The 15,812-nt window shown below is 36.3% G+C and overlaps 1 pseudogene; it reads right to left on the minus strand.

Annotated features, from left to right (window-relative positions):
• Nucleotides 1–14,406, minus strand: part of LOC103720448 — a 50,699-nt pseudogene extending 36,293 nt beyond the window's left edge.
• Nucleotides 14,407–15,812: the final 1,406 nt, after the last annotated feature.

A 15,812-nucleotide genomic window follows, 5' to 3' on the forward strand; every position in this document is an offset into this window, starting at 1 on the left:
CTCAAATCTTTTTTTTATAACTTGTGTTCTCTTTCATCCGCAATGTAAGGGCAAATTCCTTTGCATGGATGGCGCCTTCCTTCCCTTGGAAAAAGTTGTTTATATTGCTTACTGGTCCTTTTCCTTCGTATAAGATACCAATTTTTGCATGGTTTGTGTCAGATCAATTGGCTTTCCATTGTCTTTTAGAGTAGTTCAAAACTTCCTTAGTAGATTTGGTTGTCTATGTCTGATACTTGCTATCATGTGACTAAGTGTTTCGGACTATCATTTGTATAATTTCAAAGATTTCTCCCTAGCTACCTTGTAAAGATGGTTCCTACCCACCTTAGTCACCATCCTTTGGTGCTTCTCTTATAAACACCTCACTAACAAATGGGCAAGGCCATGATTATCCTTCCAACCTTGAGTATGCAGTAGTCTCTTTGCACCTTAAGGAATATGATTAGTTGGATGGATTGATCATCTAAACCCAAAATCACATCTTTACAAAAGTAGGCAAGATTTTTGTGGTATACACTACACAATCTGACATCAAATTAAATCACTGGATGGACGCTCTTAAGATTTCTGGTCTCAAATTATTGGGAATTGAATATCTTGTGGCAAGGCCTTTCTGTCGAGTTCTCCAAAATTGGCCAATATAAGGCCACAAGCACCATTTTTTTTGTAATTACGCAATTCCACTCAAAGCAACTGACCAAAGGAGCGGTAATACCACTCACATGATCAAATTATCGGCACAAACTTCAAACAAACATAGCCATAGCTGTCTCGACACAATCAATTGAACTCCACATCATATAGCCACAAACCAAAAATGAAAATTCGAATTTCACATCTCCACCAGCATCTCCCATGATGCCAGTCTAGGTTGCAAGCTCTCCTCTTTCTAACTGGACTGACTTAAGGAAGGACAATTTGACCACCTCCTCAGCATACTTCATAGCCACTCATTCATACCTGACTAAACAGCAAAATCTATCTCTCAACGATTCCTTCTCTGCTAATTACAAATGCTTTCAAGCTTGAATGACTGGCCAACCCTTTTCCAAGTGAGTGTTTGTTGGCGAGCCAGAAAGGACAAGCCCTTGGAACACGTTGAGCTGGTTTGATTTACTATTTTGCAGGGATTTCCCTCGCTAGCTCAATCAGATTGAAAGCAAGGGTCATTTGTGAACTCAACCATTTAGAACAGGACACCGGTCAGGAGCGAATGAACAATAAAGGTCATGCAATGGATACTATAGGGACGGGTAGAAAATAAGTTGAAGAAGAGGGAACCTCATTATCTATCCTAAGTCTTTCTTTCCCCATCCGAGAAGCCTTTCTAGTCTCCATCTCTTATCCCACCACCTAAGGAAGTGATCAATTGAGGCTCCCTCCTTGGTCCAACAAAGATCTTTACGCCCTTGTTGGTCAAGGACAACTGATATCTTCCTATGTGCATGGCATGGTAAGTAGCTTAAAACCAAGGTCGGCGGAACATCCGAGCTGTACCGGTAGCTCACCGGTACGTGTTCCGGGCAACGAAAACAAGACCCCATTGCTAGAGCCGAAGAAGAAGAGAGCAAGCAAGGGAGGGAGGGAGGGAGGGAGAGGGAGGGCCGCGGGGGGGGGCGGCAGAGGCGCGCAGCAAGCGATGCTCCGCGGCCGGTTTCTCCTGTTTCGAATGAAACAGGAGTCCAGCCACGGCTTAAAAATTTCAGAATTTTTAAGTGAAGTCAGCAAATCGCTTGCTGACTTCACTTTAAAAATCCCGAACCCCCCGCGGCCCTCTGCCGGTGCCCTCCACCGAAGTCTCTCTCTCCCCCTTCTTTCTCTTTTCTTCTCTCCCACACAAGGAATGCTGAACCAGCCCGTACCGGCAGGTTCAGCCCCGCACCAGTACGGCCGACTCTGACCGGTCCGGTCGGCGTTAAAAACCCGGTACCCAGCCCATGACCGACCAACCATACGGCCCCATACTGGTTCTAAATTTTTTTGGGGGCTTTTGGATGCGTAAACCAGGCTGAACCAGTGATACCGGTTCGGTACCGGTGCCAATCGGTACGCCTACTGGTTACCGGTTTGACAATCCTTGCTCCCACGGTATCGTGCCCTCGTCGATACAGGCCCGACACGGCTCATACCGACTCGTGCTGCTGGAAAACTAGGACGCTACGCAGTACAGGTTCCTCCAACCTTGGCTTAAACAAAGAAGAGACTAGTCTGCTTTGAATTTAGGCCCAACCCGCCCGTCTGCCCCAAATTGGTTTGGTTAGGGCAAAAGATTGAAGAGAGGAGCTTTTTACTTTTTTCTAGAACAAAAGAACGTGCCTAATTAAATTAAGAGTAGTATTCAGTAGAACAAGCCTACCCTCTTTTCAAAATGGAAGAATTGATCACCACATGAGTGGAATGATCTAAATACGCTTTTCTACCCTCATGTGACTATCTTCATAGCCTACGCGGAAAAGCAGTTTCAGCTTCTCACATACTTTTGCTAATGCATCTACTCTTTGGCCTCAAAACCATACCCGAAGGAAGGCCAACCTCCTCTTCTAGAGCCTTTGGGGTTAAGAAACAATAATTGTAATTTTGGCCAGCTAGTAGAAACATGAGTAAAGGCAACTCCCAAGTCAGCATGTACAAGCTAAAAGCAACCCCACCTAAACATACCGTCAAAGGCTTCCAAATCTATGGCCTCGTCCACATTCATTCTTTTGCACCTTGGAGCCCACCACAAAAAAGCCTTTCCAATCCCTCATCCACAGCAGCATCGAAAAAGCAACTAAGGATATTGGTCGGCAAAGATCAAAGTTTGATCCAAGCTCACCAACAACGTCTCTTCTCCTTTTTACTAAGGCTTAATATAAAAGGAAAGAACTCTCCTACCTCTCTCCTTATTGCTAAAGGAACGAATAGAACATGATTCCTTTCCCCGCTCCCCAGGAAGAGAAGGCCTACCAAGAATCCAGCACTAGAAATGACCATGTCAACTTATCAATGTAGTAAAGAACGGGGCAAACAAATGGGAAGGGATGGCTCTTTCATTGCATTGATAGAAATGATACTATCAAAAGGTCTCTCTATATCTTTTTTTGAGAAGAGAATCATTAGTTTGACCCATGAACTACGTGAGAAAATAAATAGACCTTAATGAATTATTGGCTTGCATTTCCTCGATAACACATTTTTTTTGTTAGAACTTTTTGAAACAAACAACGAAAGGTGGACAAATTTTTATAAAGACTGGACTTGCAAAGAATGCAAGTCGAAGAACTAAAGAATAAGAAGAATGAATTTACCTTTTTTAGTATAATTGATTTCTCCTGTAACTCAATCATCACCTTTCATTGTTAAAGTATGGAATTCTCTCCAGAATTGCGGAACTCGCGACTCTATTATAGAATAGAACGACCAGCCTTACACTTATGCTTCTGAAAGGAAAAGTAGATCATATCGCTTATGGTCTCACAACTCATCTATTGTGATCACAACAACCACCGAGCACTTCATTCCGCATTTGCTTTCCCTAAAGAGTTACCTTCTAATGACCAATCAACCACTCAATTCACCATTTCAAACTTTATACAAAAGGCTTTTCCATATCAGCTCCTTCTACCTATAACACAATTGAAACACCTAAAGGAGAATTTGGTGTCTTTCTTCATAGTAATAGAAGCAATCATCCCTACTGTCGTAAATACTTGCACTTGGCTCTACCCATTCACAAGTACTCGTTTTTATATTCAAACATCACATGCCAGCAGATGTAGCCACCATAATAGGTACTCAAGTTATTGTGTCTAAAGAGGTGGACAGATAGGCCTTGGTGCTCCAAAGTCTATGATTTAGTTCATGCTATTCACATGATGGAAAATAGCCGCAATTAGACATCAAAAGAATCCATAAATGAGATATTCTTTATTTCATCTCAGATTTACGACTTAAATTAACATCTGAAGCAAGCAAGGTAGGAGCATGAGCACTCAAACCCATATCAGAAAGCCTTCACTTAGCTATAATGAGATCAATCACTTAGTCTTTGCTACAGAAGATAGCTAAAGCAAAATCAACTGAGACCCCATTAGTAGCAGCAAGCCAGAGTAGAACAAGGGTTTGAATCAAAAGAAATCTGAAGCGGTTTTATTCAATTTCTTGTGGATGGGATGATGGAAAAACCAACAAGCAGCAAGCATACTTATTTTGTTTTCTAGACTGGTGATATCAAGCCTCAAAGCTATTGCCAATACTGAATCTTTCGCTTTCCCTTCCTTTTCCCAGTCAAAGTAGAGTTTCTTTCCATTTGCTGATAGCTAAGAATACTTAAAATCACCCTCTACCTGCTTCCATTGGGAATTCATTCCGCAACCCAGGCGAAGTCATATGTCATTATGCTTTGTCACGGAAGGCTAAGGATTTTTGGTAACCCATCAGGATGGCCTTGACCTCCTTTTCTCCTGCGCACAAACACACTTTATGCCCAGTCTTAGGTGAGGTTGTATCCCGTTATGCCCAAGAGAGAGCCCATATGAGGCACCGTAAAATTTTCTGGTACTTATGGGATGCATTTTTCCCAAAAATACTACGAGGGCAGTCACTTTATCAAGACCTCATTGCCTCATCTTCATTCTGAAATTGCTGAGATGGTGGTTGAGAAGACTCTTCTTTAAATTGTTCCAAAAAATAACCTCATGGACTATTCTGAGCATATGTATTGCGCTAATTGCCCTTGATAGTGGATTCTTGCAATATTGTAACCCATCCAACAGTTTTTCTTTACGCTATGATAGCACTCAAAATATAGTGTAAGATAGTTTTCTTTCCTACAAAGGGAAAATAAGACCAAGCAACAAGGTTGTCACAAGTGGCTGATTAGGCACTTGGACAATCCAACTTCCTAGGCATGTAGGTCTTCCCAAGCCTTCATGCAAGGTGCCCTCCTAAGCACCTAGGTTGTCGCCCAAGCCACCTAGGGGCAGCCTTTGTCTCAAGCTATTGCCTCGTTCTTTAGTTTACAAAAAACATCAAATTGTCAACTAATTCACTTTTCAAATAAAAAGTGGTTACTTGAACAAAGAAGGAAGCTGAGTCCATCTATAACATGTTCCTTTGGATATTAATTGATGCTTGGACATGTAATGTTTCTAAGAAGATTCAAATAATTCAAACCACTTAATAGAAAAAATTATTAAGGAAAACTAAATTAATTAAATCAAATATTTTATAATTGTACAGCCTAAGAACTTAACAGCCTTATCATTTATCAACATAATGTTCTTTCTGTGTTTCTAAGAGCTGTATAGTTTTTTTGGGTAGAAATTTTTTTATGAACTATACATGATTCTATATATTAAAACATATAGGGTAGTCAATTTTTAGATTTTTTTTTTTACTCAGGCACCCACCTGGCCGCCTAGACTTTCTGTCTAGGCTTTTAAAGGGGTCAATCCCCTGGACTGCCTAGACAATTTGACAACATTGCAAGGAAACAGTAGAATATAATACCATAAACTACTTGCTCCATACATTTGCTTCCCTAGGTATATACCATAGGTGGTTCAAATTATAGTAGTTTGATCCAGCTGTAGTGCATGTGAAGTTAATCCAAGTGCAGATAAGTTCTGGAAACATATTCCACTTTATCAAAGAAACAAGCTCAATAAATTAGTTAATATATTCATAGCATGATAATATGCTGAAATATTTGAAATGTTGCATGTTAAATGCAGCAAATGAGATAAATCATTTATGGCTAATTGCAAACATGGTATCTCTAAACACTGCAAAACAAAAAAGAGTAATTCTAACCTTTCATTTACAAGGTGCAGAATTGGATAAAATGGACCAGCAAGCATTGCCAAAAACCGTATGTTAGTCTCAGCTGCATCTGCAAAACTGGTAAGCTCTGCCTGCAGTGATAGGATAAACCTAAGAAAAATTCTAAATCTAAATCTAAAATTCTTGAATAGAACAAAACAAAGTAATTATAAGTTTATAACAGTTACAAATCATGTTTGAAACCTAAGAAATCATAACCATACCTCAAGTTGGGGAAGAAAAACCAGCAATCGGCTTGCCATATCTTGAAGCAACTACGAACTATACAGCATTAGAATTTGAAGCAATATCATTACAGAAAAAGTTTAAAAAACCAAATGAAAAGGAGGGTCAATGATATAGATATTATGATTTACCTGGAGATGCACATCATGGGTATCTTGTTTGTGTGAAATAATTTGTGGTAACAAATAATTGATGACAGGTTGAAACTCAGGCTCCAATCCAGCCACAGTAACTCCGATCAGCTGGGCAAATATCAATTGATTGTTATACATCAACAAAAAATTGAAGAGGAAAAAAAAAAGATGAATGATAGTGGATATAATAGTGGATTTCTGCAGGAATACCTTCAACTAATATTCATTTCCCAGGTCAACAAAAGGCAAAAAAGAAGAAAGAAGGCTTAACAGATATAACCTTGAGGCCAAAGTTTTGGAAAGACAAAAAAAATGATTCAAATGGTTACCAGGTCATTTTGAAAAAGAAACTTTATCAGTCATGAGACTCCTGACATATATTTACTGTCTGAAAGATCAACTTCTTCAAGAAACTTCTTCAGGCCAAAGTGATGATGGTAGTGTATCAGAAAAGCTTCCTGCTGAATCAGTAAAATAGTGGACAGGGAGTATTTCCCAGGTCCAAAGCACCAGGGAGTATTTCACAAAATACTATCAGAATAGGCACCCAAAAGATGCCCTTCCATGAAGATAATAACTATTGACACACACATAATAGAACTTTAAATGTTTCAAAGCTACCATGGTGATAATGGGATTTATTTCCTCCAACCAAACTCCAAGATTTTAGATATTTTAGTCTCTGCTTGATGGATTATTAAAAATTATAGGCTCACTTTTACAAGTAGTGGGTCTTAACCTAGTATAGGAGGGAAAAAAGATAAAAAAATACCTGAATAAAAAATATAGCTATTGGATTTCCTCGCAAACAAGATATCCGTACATAACGGCATGGTGTATAGTTCACAGGATACACCATATCACGCCTAGGAGCCTCACAACGTGGACGGACTTTTACAAATGTCTCAGGCTGGGGGGAACAAATTTGAATCATTAATAGTGGTTAGCCGTTAAAAAAAGATGCAATAACATTAAGAGAAAGTTTGACATACACAAATATGCATAAATACATATAGATATAAGAGCAAGCCACTGAAAACAGGTGAAAGACTACTAAGTTTGAAAACAAAGGAGCTTGATGAAGTTAAGAATGATCCTCTGACATAGAAAACTAAATATATTTTTCCTGTTATAACACTAAAAAATGCTGCAAACATTCATGTTGATACTAAAGACTGCCGGAGTATTAACATTTTCAATTTTCTGACAATTTCAATACATCAACTATCAAAATAAGAAACTTTACTCAGGAAGTACTTGTCTTTGCACTAAGATGAATTAAGTTCCAGTATCTTCTGACAAGTCCTGATCTCTGTCCTACTCTCTCCCACAATTTCACTATTACTTACAAGAAAGATTTCATGGTAAAATTTGAGCAATTTTGTAAATCTTCTGCTGTATCACAATTCAGCAAAAAGCATATAAGGCCCATCATGGGCCACCCTCCAAGCTTTCAAAATCTTTTGTAGATATATAAACCAGGCAAATTAGCTAACTCCTTGTCATTACTTCAAGTGGCATTGCACAGTCCTAAAAGTTTTCCTCTCATCCTTCCCCTTAAACAACGTGGCCAATGTTATATTAAGCAATAATTTCTGAACTTATCCTCTTCATTACATAAGTATCCTACCTCCATCCTAATGATGCATCCTAAGTGATTTGCATTCCTTGTCTACTTTTTCTCATTTTATCTATCCCAAAAAATGTCTGTTTCAGGCCATTTCGAGCTTTAATAGCTGTAAAGATAATAAGGGATACATATTGTATCTTATAATCTTTTTAACCGATATTTTTCAATCATTTTTCAAGTTTCTGGTTTTTGAAATGCTTTAACACAAGACTTTATTCACTCAACTGCCTCTTGGAATTTTTCACTCCAGCACTATGTTTACTTGTGCATGCAATTTTCGCATTAAACATTCTAAGGACCCATCTAGCAACTTTTGAGTGAACACATTAAGGCTCTGCTTGGCATTACTGTACGCAGTAGAGCTTTTATCCATAAAACTTTGGACATTAGGGGTTTCATTAGTAGAGCTTTTAATAAAAAAAAACCGTTTACTGTTTGATAACTGCATTTTTAAAGCACTATAGAACTTTAACATCCATTTATAACCCTTTATAACCCAATTGAGAAAGTACTTTTAGTATCAAGAAATAATAACAAAAACATTATATAGTGCATTCAATTGTATTGTACTATCAAAATTGCTATTAAGTATTCTTAATTTATAAATTATTTATTTTGATATTTAATCAAAATAATATAATAAATTATTAAATAATTAAATTTATCATAAATTATAATAATACTTTTCCATATTACTACATTATAATTTTTATTATAATAGAATATTAATGATGATAATTATATTATCATAATATAATATCATTATAATCATTATAATATAATGATATTATTTTAATATATTGTATCATCAAAAATTGTTATTATAAAGTATTGCTAACTTATATTTTTAAATTAATTTTTCAAAAAACTTCCGTTGTCAGGGCTCAAAGTCGAGTCTCTCCGAAAAAAACAACTTTCCGACATATCTCAAGTAGAGCTTTTGCCCAAAAACTACAAATTGAATCTTTTCTCTAGTGGACCTTTTTCAGCTTTTGGAGGAGCTAGAAAATTGTTTCAAAATTTTTACCAAACACCTCAAAGTCACCCAAAAAGAGTTTTTAGCCCTCCAAGAAGCACTTTTTGGCCCTACAAAAGCAATGCTAAACGGGCCTAAGCTAGCATCCTTTCATGTTTTGCTTCTCTCTGTTGGTACCCCCCCCCCCCCCCACAAAAAAAAAAAAGACTAGTTTTTTTTCTTTTGGTAACATTTCAATTCCATCAACTTACTCCTAGCTACTTTTAGACTCTAACTACTCTTTTAAGTCTTAATGCAAACACCAATAACCACCATCCTACAATAGCTGGTTCAAACTGTCCCCGCCTTTGTATGACAAAAATAATCTGTAATGTGATGAATTTGCACCGCTCCTGATAAATATGATAATCTCAATGCTCTAATGCTCCAAACCTTTGGATTATCTAAGTAGCTACAACCAAATACTAAGATAAGGTTATGAACCAAATACTAAGATAAGGTTATGGATAGGACACCTAAATATAGGTCCATGAAAAGAAAATTTGTAGGAAATAGAAGGGTCCAACACTTAGATGTAACGATACCCCACACTCGTATCCAACGCCATGTAACATAGCCTCCATGTTCCTCTATATTATTGATTTTATACATTTTGAAAATCAGTAGGCATTCCTTTTCCAGAAAATGTAGAAGCTGCCAACAAATTAACTTTACTAATATTCTGTTTGCTATTAAAAAATTATACCACTATATTTTCAGACATCTTATTTACAATTTCATCACTAGATTCAAATCTTACCCAGCATTTGTCAGCTAGGTTTCAGCTGGGTATTGTTGAGTTTTTGTTTTATCAGAGGAGGTGGTTTTGGCAACTTTGGTCTGACTTTCGGAGTTTAAGTTAAAAAGAAATTAATATTAGAAAGAAAAAAAAAGTGAGACGACAAAACATATTTCACCATATTTAACAAGAAGTTGTATTCCCTGGAAAATTTGAATGTATAGATTCAATGTTTTGGACCAGAAGTTTGAAACTACAAAGAAAAAAGAAAAAGAAACTATAATTATATTACAAAATAATGGAAACCTAACATAACATGTTATACAGTAATTTAGGCATGATATAAAATTTAATTGTTTTCTAAATCTAATTATCTAATATGCAAAACTGCATAAATATCTAAAAAAGGAAGACATACAAGATATAAGTATAAGACTGCATACAGGAACTTGATACAATGTTTACCAAAATATCAAGTACCAAATATCAACATATTAGAATCTATAAAGTCTGAGAATAAAATGATACTGAAAACAAAAGGTCATTTATCTGTTCATGTGATTTGAAATCAAATCTCCTAATTTTGGGTGAATGCTCTTGATATACTTTGTAAAAGCTCTTCTTATTTATTTCTCCTCCTAAAATCTTTAAGGAAAAAAAAAGCCCCCCACATCTAAAAAAAGGTCATTGTGCTGAATTTCTTGAAACATAACTCTTAATTGCTGCCAATATTCTCAGTTGCAATAAATCTATGTTTACTTTCAGAAGAATGGTTTTTTAAGGACAGGTCTATCAATCAATAGCCAACTGTAGCATGTTGTAGCATCCCTAGAAGATTAACTGTCCAAAATTAGAAAATAATGCAATTCATTGTTCACCTATATTTTAGAGAATAAAACCAATTATATGTAAAAACACAGTGTTCTCATTCCAAACTAGTTTTGATAAACTGGTTCAAATAATGAATTGAAGTAGTCTTCTCCTTCATCTACTTATTTATCCTTTTCAAGATTGGGCATATAACTTTTTATTTGACAAGATATGTTTAAGGATTGAACTAATATGAAATGGAAAAATTGCTAGTGTAGATGACATATGCTACTATGCAAGTTGAATTCCCATTTACTAAAAAGAGAAATGTAAGATGACTTCAAACCAACACTATTTACTCAAATATATTTAAAGAAACAAAATTGAGTCTAGAATGGCAATAAACAACAAAATATAATTAATAAATACATCACCCATGTAGTGGCAGTTTCAATTGAAACTGAATGAAATTAGCCGAAACCCAAAATGGAGGTCAATTTTTGTCTCGTTCTGGCCAAAACAAATGCATGCAGCCAAAACAAATGCATGTAAATGGAAACTTAAGACCTTCATCCTAAACTTCCAGCCATGCACTTGTATCTCTTGATCGCATATGCCATTTGAGACCATATCCTCTGTTTTTCCTAATCTTTTTAAATGTAAAGGGTTCATCCCATCCAAAATTTCCCTTTTGACTATGCATTTACAAGAAATGCCAACATAGATCCCTTTTTATTCTGGTGAGGAACATAGATCATTTCAAAGATTAAATAATTTGTATTGTATTAGTGCTATGTCCAACCATGCAGAAACACATAGAGCAGTGATGCATGTCATGCTTTTGCAATATGTGCCATGCTTCTTGAGAGCCAAAAAAATACAAGGGTGTCTGGAATGTTGCATGCACACACATGTATATGTAGTATCTAATATACATCTTGTATACCAACCCTCTATGTTTCATCTCGGTGATCCTTTCCTAGTCATACTTGTCTCAAAACGCATGCACAGGAAACCATGGTTTCAGCAAAGCCGATTCATAACCATTGGTTCCTGGGAAAGAGGGATCACTAGCGGAGGTTGAAGAAAAGTCAGGAAATTAAATAACCTAGGTGCACCTTTCACCCGGTATATTCGTCTTCCACTAGGAGAAAGGAAGGATTGAGAACATATGATAGTGCTACATATGGTGATTGTACCCATACCAGAGTAGCATGGCAGCAATACATACTGTCAAATTTTGGTATAGCAGTTTCATCTGAAAAAGTATAGGCACCAAACTGAAAAATTTAATAATAAATTATGGTCATGAAATAAGTTAACCGTCAGTTCAGCTTTTTGCAGTATCTAAATTTTTCATCAGGCCTCCAAATATTTTTTACATATGTAAATCTGATAACAATGACCAATTAACATCTGAACAAAGTTATGACAACCAAAATGAATCATGATGTCATTAATTGCATTCTAAAACTAATTGTACTCCAATATGAAATGAAGGCAAACATAAGCTTTGGGCTTTTAGCTTGGTTTTGTCTGTTGGTTTCATATTCCACAACGTTCAAGCATGCAGCATGTATTTCTAATTTTAAAATTCTGCATAAGCAAACACAGAAAACATTCCTAAATGAAGAAAAATAACAAATCTTATACATGGGTTAAAATGCCGAACACGATCTGCAGTAGTCTTAATTTAATTGCATGATGACATTATCACAGTAAGAAATCATGTGTGTACTACAACGGAAATGATAAAAGAAACAGTGCAACAATTTCCAATATAAAAAATTGAACACATCCTCCTCAAATTGGGTTGTCATAATATACTTGTAAAGTTTACATAATGGAGTTTTGAGCATTTTGGATCCTTCAATGAAACTAGAACACAATTCCAAACCTTATAGCGCAGTCCAGCTGTGATTTCCCATTCAAGAACAGACTTATTATATATCCTTATGTGCGAAAGTAGGCAAGCTTCCTGCAAGAAAAAGAATAGTTTAGGAGAAGTACAAGAGATGTTTCATAAAGATATCTAAACTACAATCCCGACAAAATACTCTCACATAACTTTTTAGAAGACCAAATCAAAAAACTGCAAAAATCCCACAAAATTCTAGTCCATCAAATCATAAATTTCACAACTCAATTGTTGACAAAAAAAGGTTCAACAAGTTAAAGCGCCTTTCATGTGTGGTATTTGTTTGGCTTTCCAGTAGGGCTTTTTGTTGATCACTTCAACGAAAGTGCTTTTAAGAGAAGTACCTTTCTACTTGTTTTGTGTTTGGTAACTTGTAATGCAGAAAATTTTTTAGAAAGTATTTGGTCCCAGTTCAGTGTAAGGACTTCAAGGTAATTTATAGGTCTACATTAATTATAGGTCTACGTAATTCACATGAATCTCTAATCCATCTATAGATTAATTATAGGTCTACGTAATTCACATGAATCTCTAATCCATCTATTCTTAAGTAGGTTAAGCTTAAATAAAATAGGTATTCCATATAAGCACAAGCTGAAATCTAGATTTTAAAGCTTCTTGCAAAAGTACTTTTGAAAGGAGACCTAGGAAAGAGCTAAGCTATTCGCCAAGCTGGGGCAAACAAAGCCGTCCGGCCCTACCGGATTAGGAATGCGAAGGCCTTTCCTTCGAAAGGAGACCCGGGAAAGAGTTATGCTATTGACCAACCCCCTTTAACTTATACATGAGAACATTTTTTTTCAACATTATCAAACATATTCTATAATTTCCTTCGAAGAAGTGATTTAAGCTGGTTAAGTGATGTTTATATAGGTGATGCCAAAGACACATGGTTAGCGCCATCCATGATAACAATGCTTTTCACCAAGAAGAATATTGAGATAAAACGCTATACAAGCATAAAATTCTGCAAACAAAGATGCGTGCAAACAACAGGTCCATGTCATGATCAAGAGGACTTACACATACTTTTCTACAACCAAAAAAGAAAAAAAAAATCATCTTTTGCTCGAAGATATCCTAAATTGAGATGCTTTCTTTCTTGTGACCTAAATATTGAGGTAATTTCAAAAAAAAAGGATGGCCAATGAAACAACAGTTCCACATCAAGATCAAGAAAAGGACTTACTTTCCATACTATCATACAAGTAAAAATAAATAAATAAATAAATAAACATCGTTTGCACTACAAAATCTTACATTTGGAGTGCCCTCTTCCAACAAATTGGTCTGCCAATCAAGATCAAGAGATGATTTTTTTTCTCTCTTTATAATGACCTAAATATTAATGTAATTTCAAGAAGAAGGACGGTAGATAAAACCACAGTTCCACATCAAGATCAAGAAAAGGACTTAGTTTGCATTCAATTATGCAAGTAGAAAAAATAAACATCTTTTGCACTACAAAATCTAACATTTAGAGTGCGTTTTTTTCTCTTTATCATGACCCAAATATTAAGGTAATTTCAAGAAGAAAGACGGGAAATGAAACAACAGTCCACATCAAGATCAAGAAAGGACTTAATTTCCATACTATTATACCAGTTAAAAAATTTTAAAAAGAAAAACATCTGCAATACAGAATCTTACATTTGGGGCGCGCTCTGCCAACAAATTGGTTAGAAATCAAGAGCAAGAGATGATTTTTCTTTCCTGTGACCTAAATATTAAGCTAATTTCAAGAAAAGGATGAGACAAAGGGGGAGTACGCACGTCGAGCTCGAGGAGGATCCACTCCTTGGTATTAGTAGCGGTGGACCAGTGGGTGCGGAGATCGGAGTCGAGGACGTTGGCGGCCTTCTGGGCGGGGGATTCGCGGGACATGGCCTTGACCTTGTAGGCCAGGGGCTTCACCCGGGGCTCCAACTCCATCTCCATCCTACCCTTCCCCCCTCTTCTGAACTACGGTTAGCGCACCGGACGAACCCCTCTTCTTCTATTCTACCAGCTAGCTTCGTCTCCTTCCTACGATATGGTTCAGAGAGAGTGAACGAAGAAGCGAGAAGAGAGCGGGGACTCGATGACAGAAAAACGAGGAGATCAAGAAAAGGAGAGTTAATCGACGCCTCTCGAGTCCCCCTCCTCCATTCAATGTACACGCTTGCGTATCGCACGTGCGGTACGTGTGGTAAAACCTATAGCAAGTGCGAGAGTCCGGTGCGTATGCAATGCACGTGATCTTCTTTAGGATTTGGCAAATGTACCAGAGTTCTCGAAGCATTCCCCCCCCAAAAAAAAGAAATGATAAGAGTTTGTTTTCAAAAATTTAGGTGCAACTAGGGCTGTGAATGGATTGGGGTGACCCCTCATCCTAACCTGATTAGACCTAATCCATTCCGTATTCGAAGATCTAGGGGCTGGTTCAAAAATTGGATCTAATCTAAATTCCAAACCGGACATATTTGAGTAAATGAAAAACAAACACAGCCCGACCCAAATTAAATATGGTTTAACCTAAAAATTGGAATCACTGAATGAACTCTTATTTAAACTAATTCATTTTTTTTCAATTCAACAACTACATCTCCTTTCATATACTTTGACTTAATTATAATTAGACGTTCATAATTTATTATTTGTTTTGATGAATTTTAACCCCAAATATGCATAAATACATACATACATATATATATTAGAAATTGTAGTTTATAAACTTTAGAATGATCACTTGCTCAGATAAAATTGAAAGTTGTTGAATGAAAAATCAATTTTAAATTATTTTTTAGTTTTTATTTATATTCTTTAGTGTTTTATATTTAATTATCAGTTGTTATATTTTAGCTATAAAAAAGTAGCTAGATGTTTGACTTCATTTGCAAATCTGATCTGACCTTGTCCCTATATAAATCTATGTATTTTCGGGTTGAGTCCGAGTATACTTGACCACGACACAGCTCCAATGACCCACTAGATCAAATTCTTTATGTTGATCCAACTTGACCTGATCCAATCGGGTAATAGGTTAGTTACAAGTCCAAAAATATGACCCAAATATGAAATTAGATCGGGTTGAAGTCCAGCATATCTTAACCTGATCCGACCCATTTGCAGCTTGAGTCGCAACTCAAAGAGTTGCTTTGAGCTATCATTCATGTGTGCAACAATGCACGTGATTTAAAAGCCTGAAATGCTGAAGGAAAGAGAAAGCATGCAAAGTAGATCTCTAAAAAAAAAAATCTTGAGTTATAGAAAAAAATATTAAAATAATGGAGTCCATCACAGTGGATCTCTAGGATCGGGAAGGATATCTAATATTGAAAAATATTAAATTAAGGGAGTCCAAACTGGTGTGGTATTGAAACAAGTGACGTTCCATGATGATAAATTTTGTAGAAAAGAGTACATATATAAATTAATCTAACCTTAGATTTTTGAAGGCAGTTCATATATTTTAGATTGCCTCATTAGGCGCTAGTAGCCTAACAACTAACATTCATGTAGTCACTGGGGAGGTC

Source organism: Phoenix dactylifera, chromosome 2, assembly GCF_009389715.1.
Source record: "Phoenix dactylifera cultivar Barhee BC4 chromosome 2, palm_55x_up_171113_PBpolish2nd_filt_p, whole genome shotgun sequence".
NCBI classification, from domain to species: domain Eukaryota; kingdom Viridiplantae; phylum Streptophyta; class Magnoliopsida; order Arecales; family Arecaceae; genus Phoenix; species Phoenix dactylifera.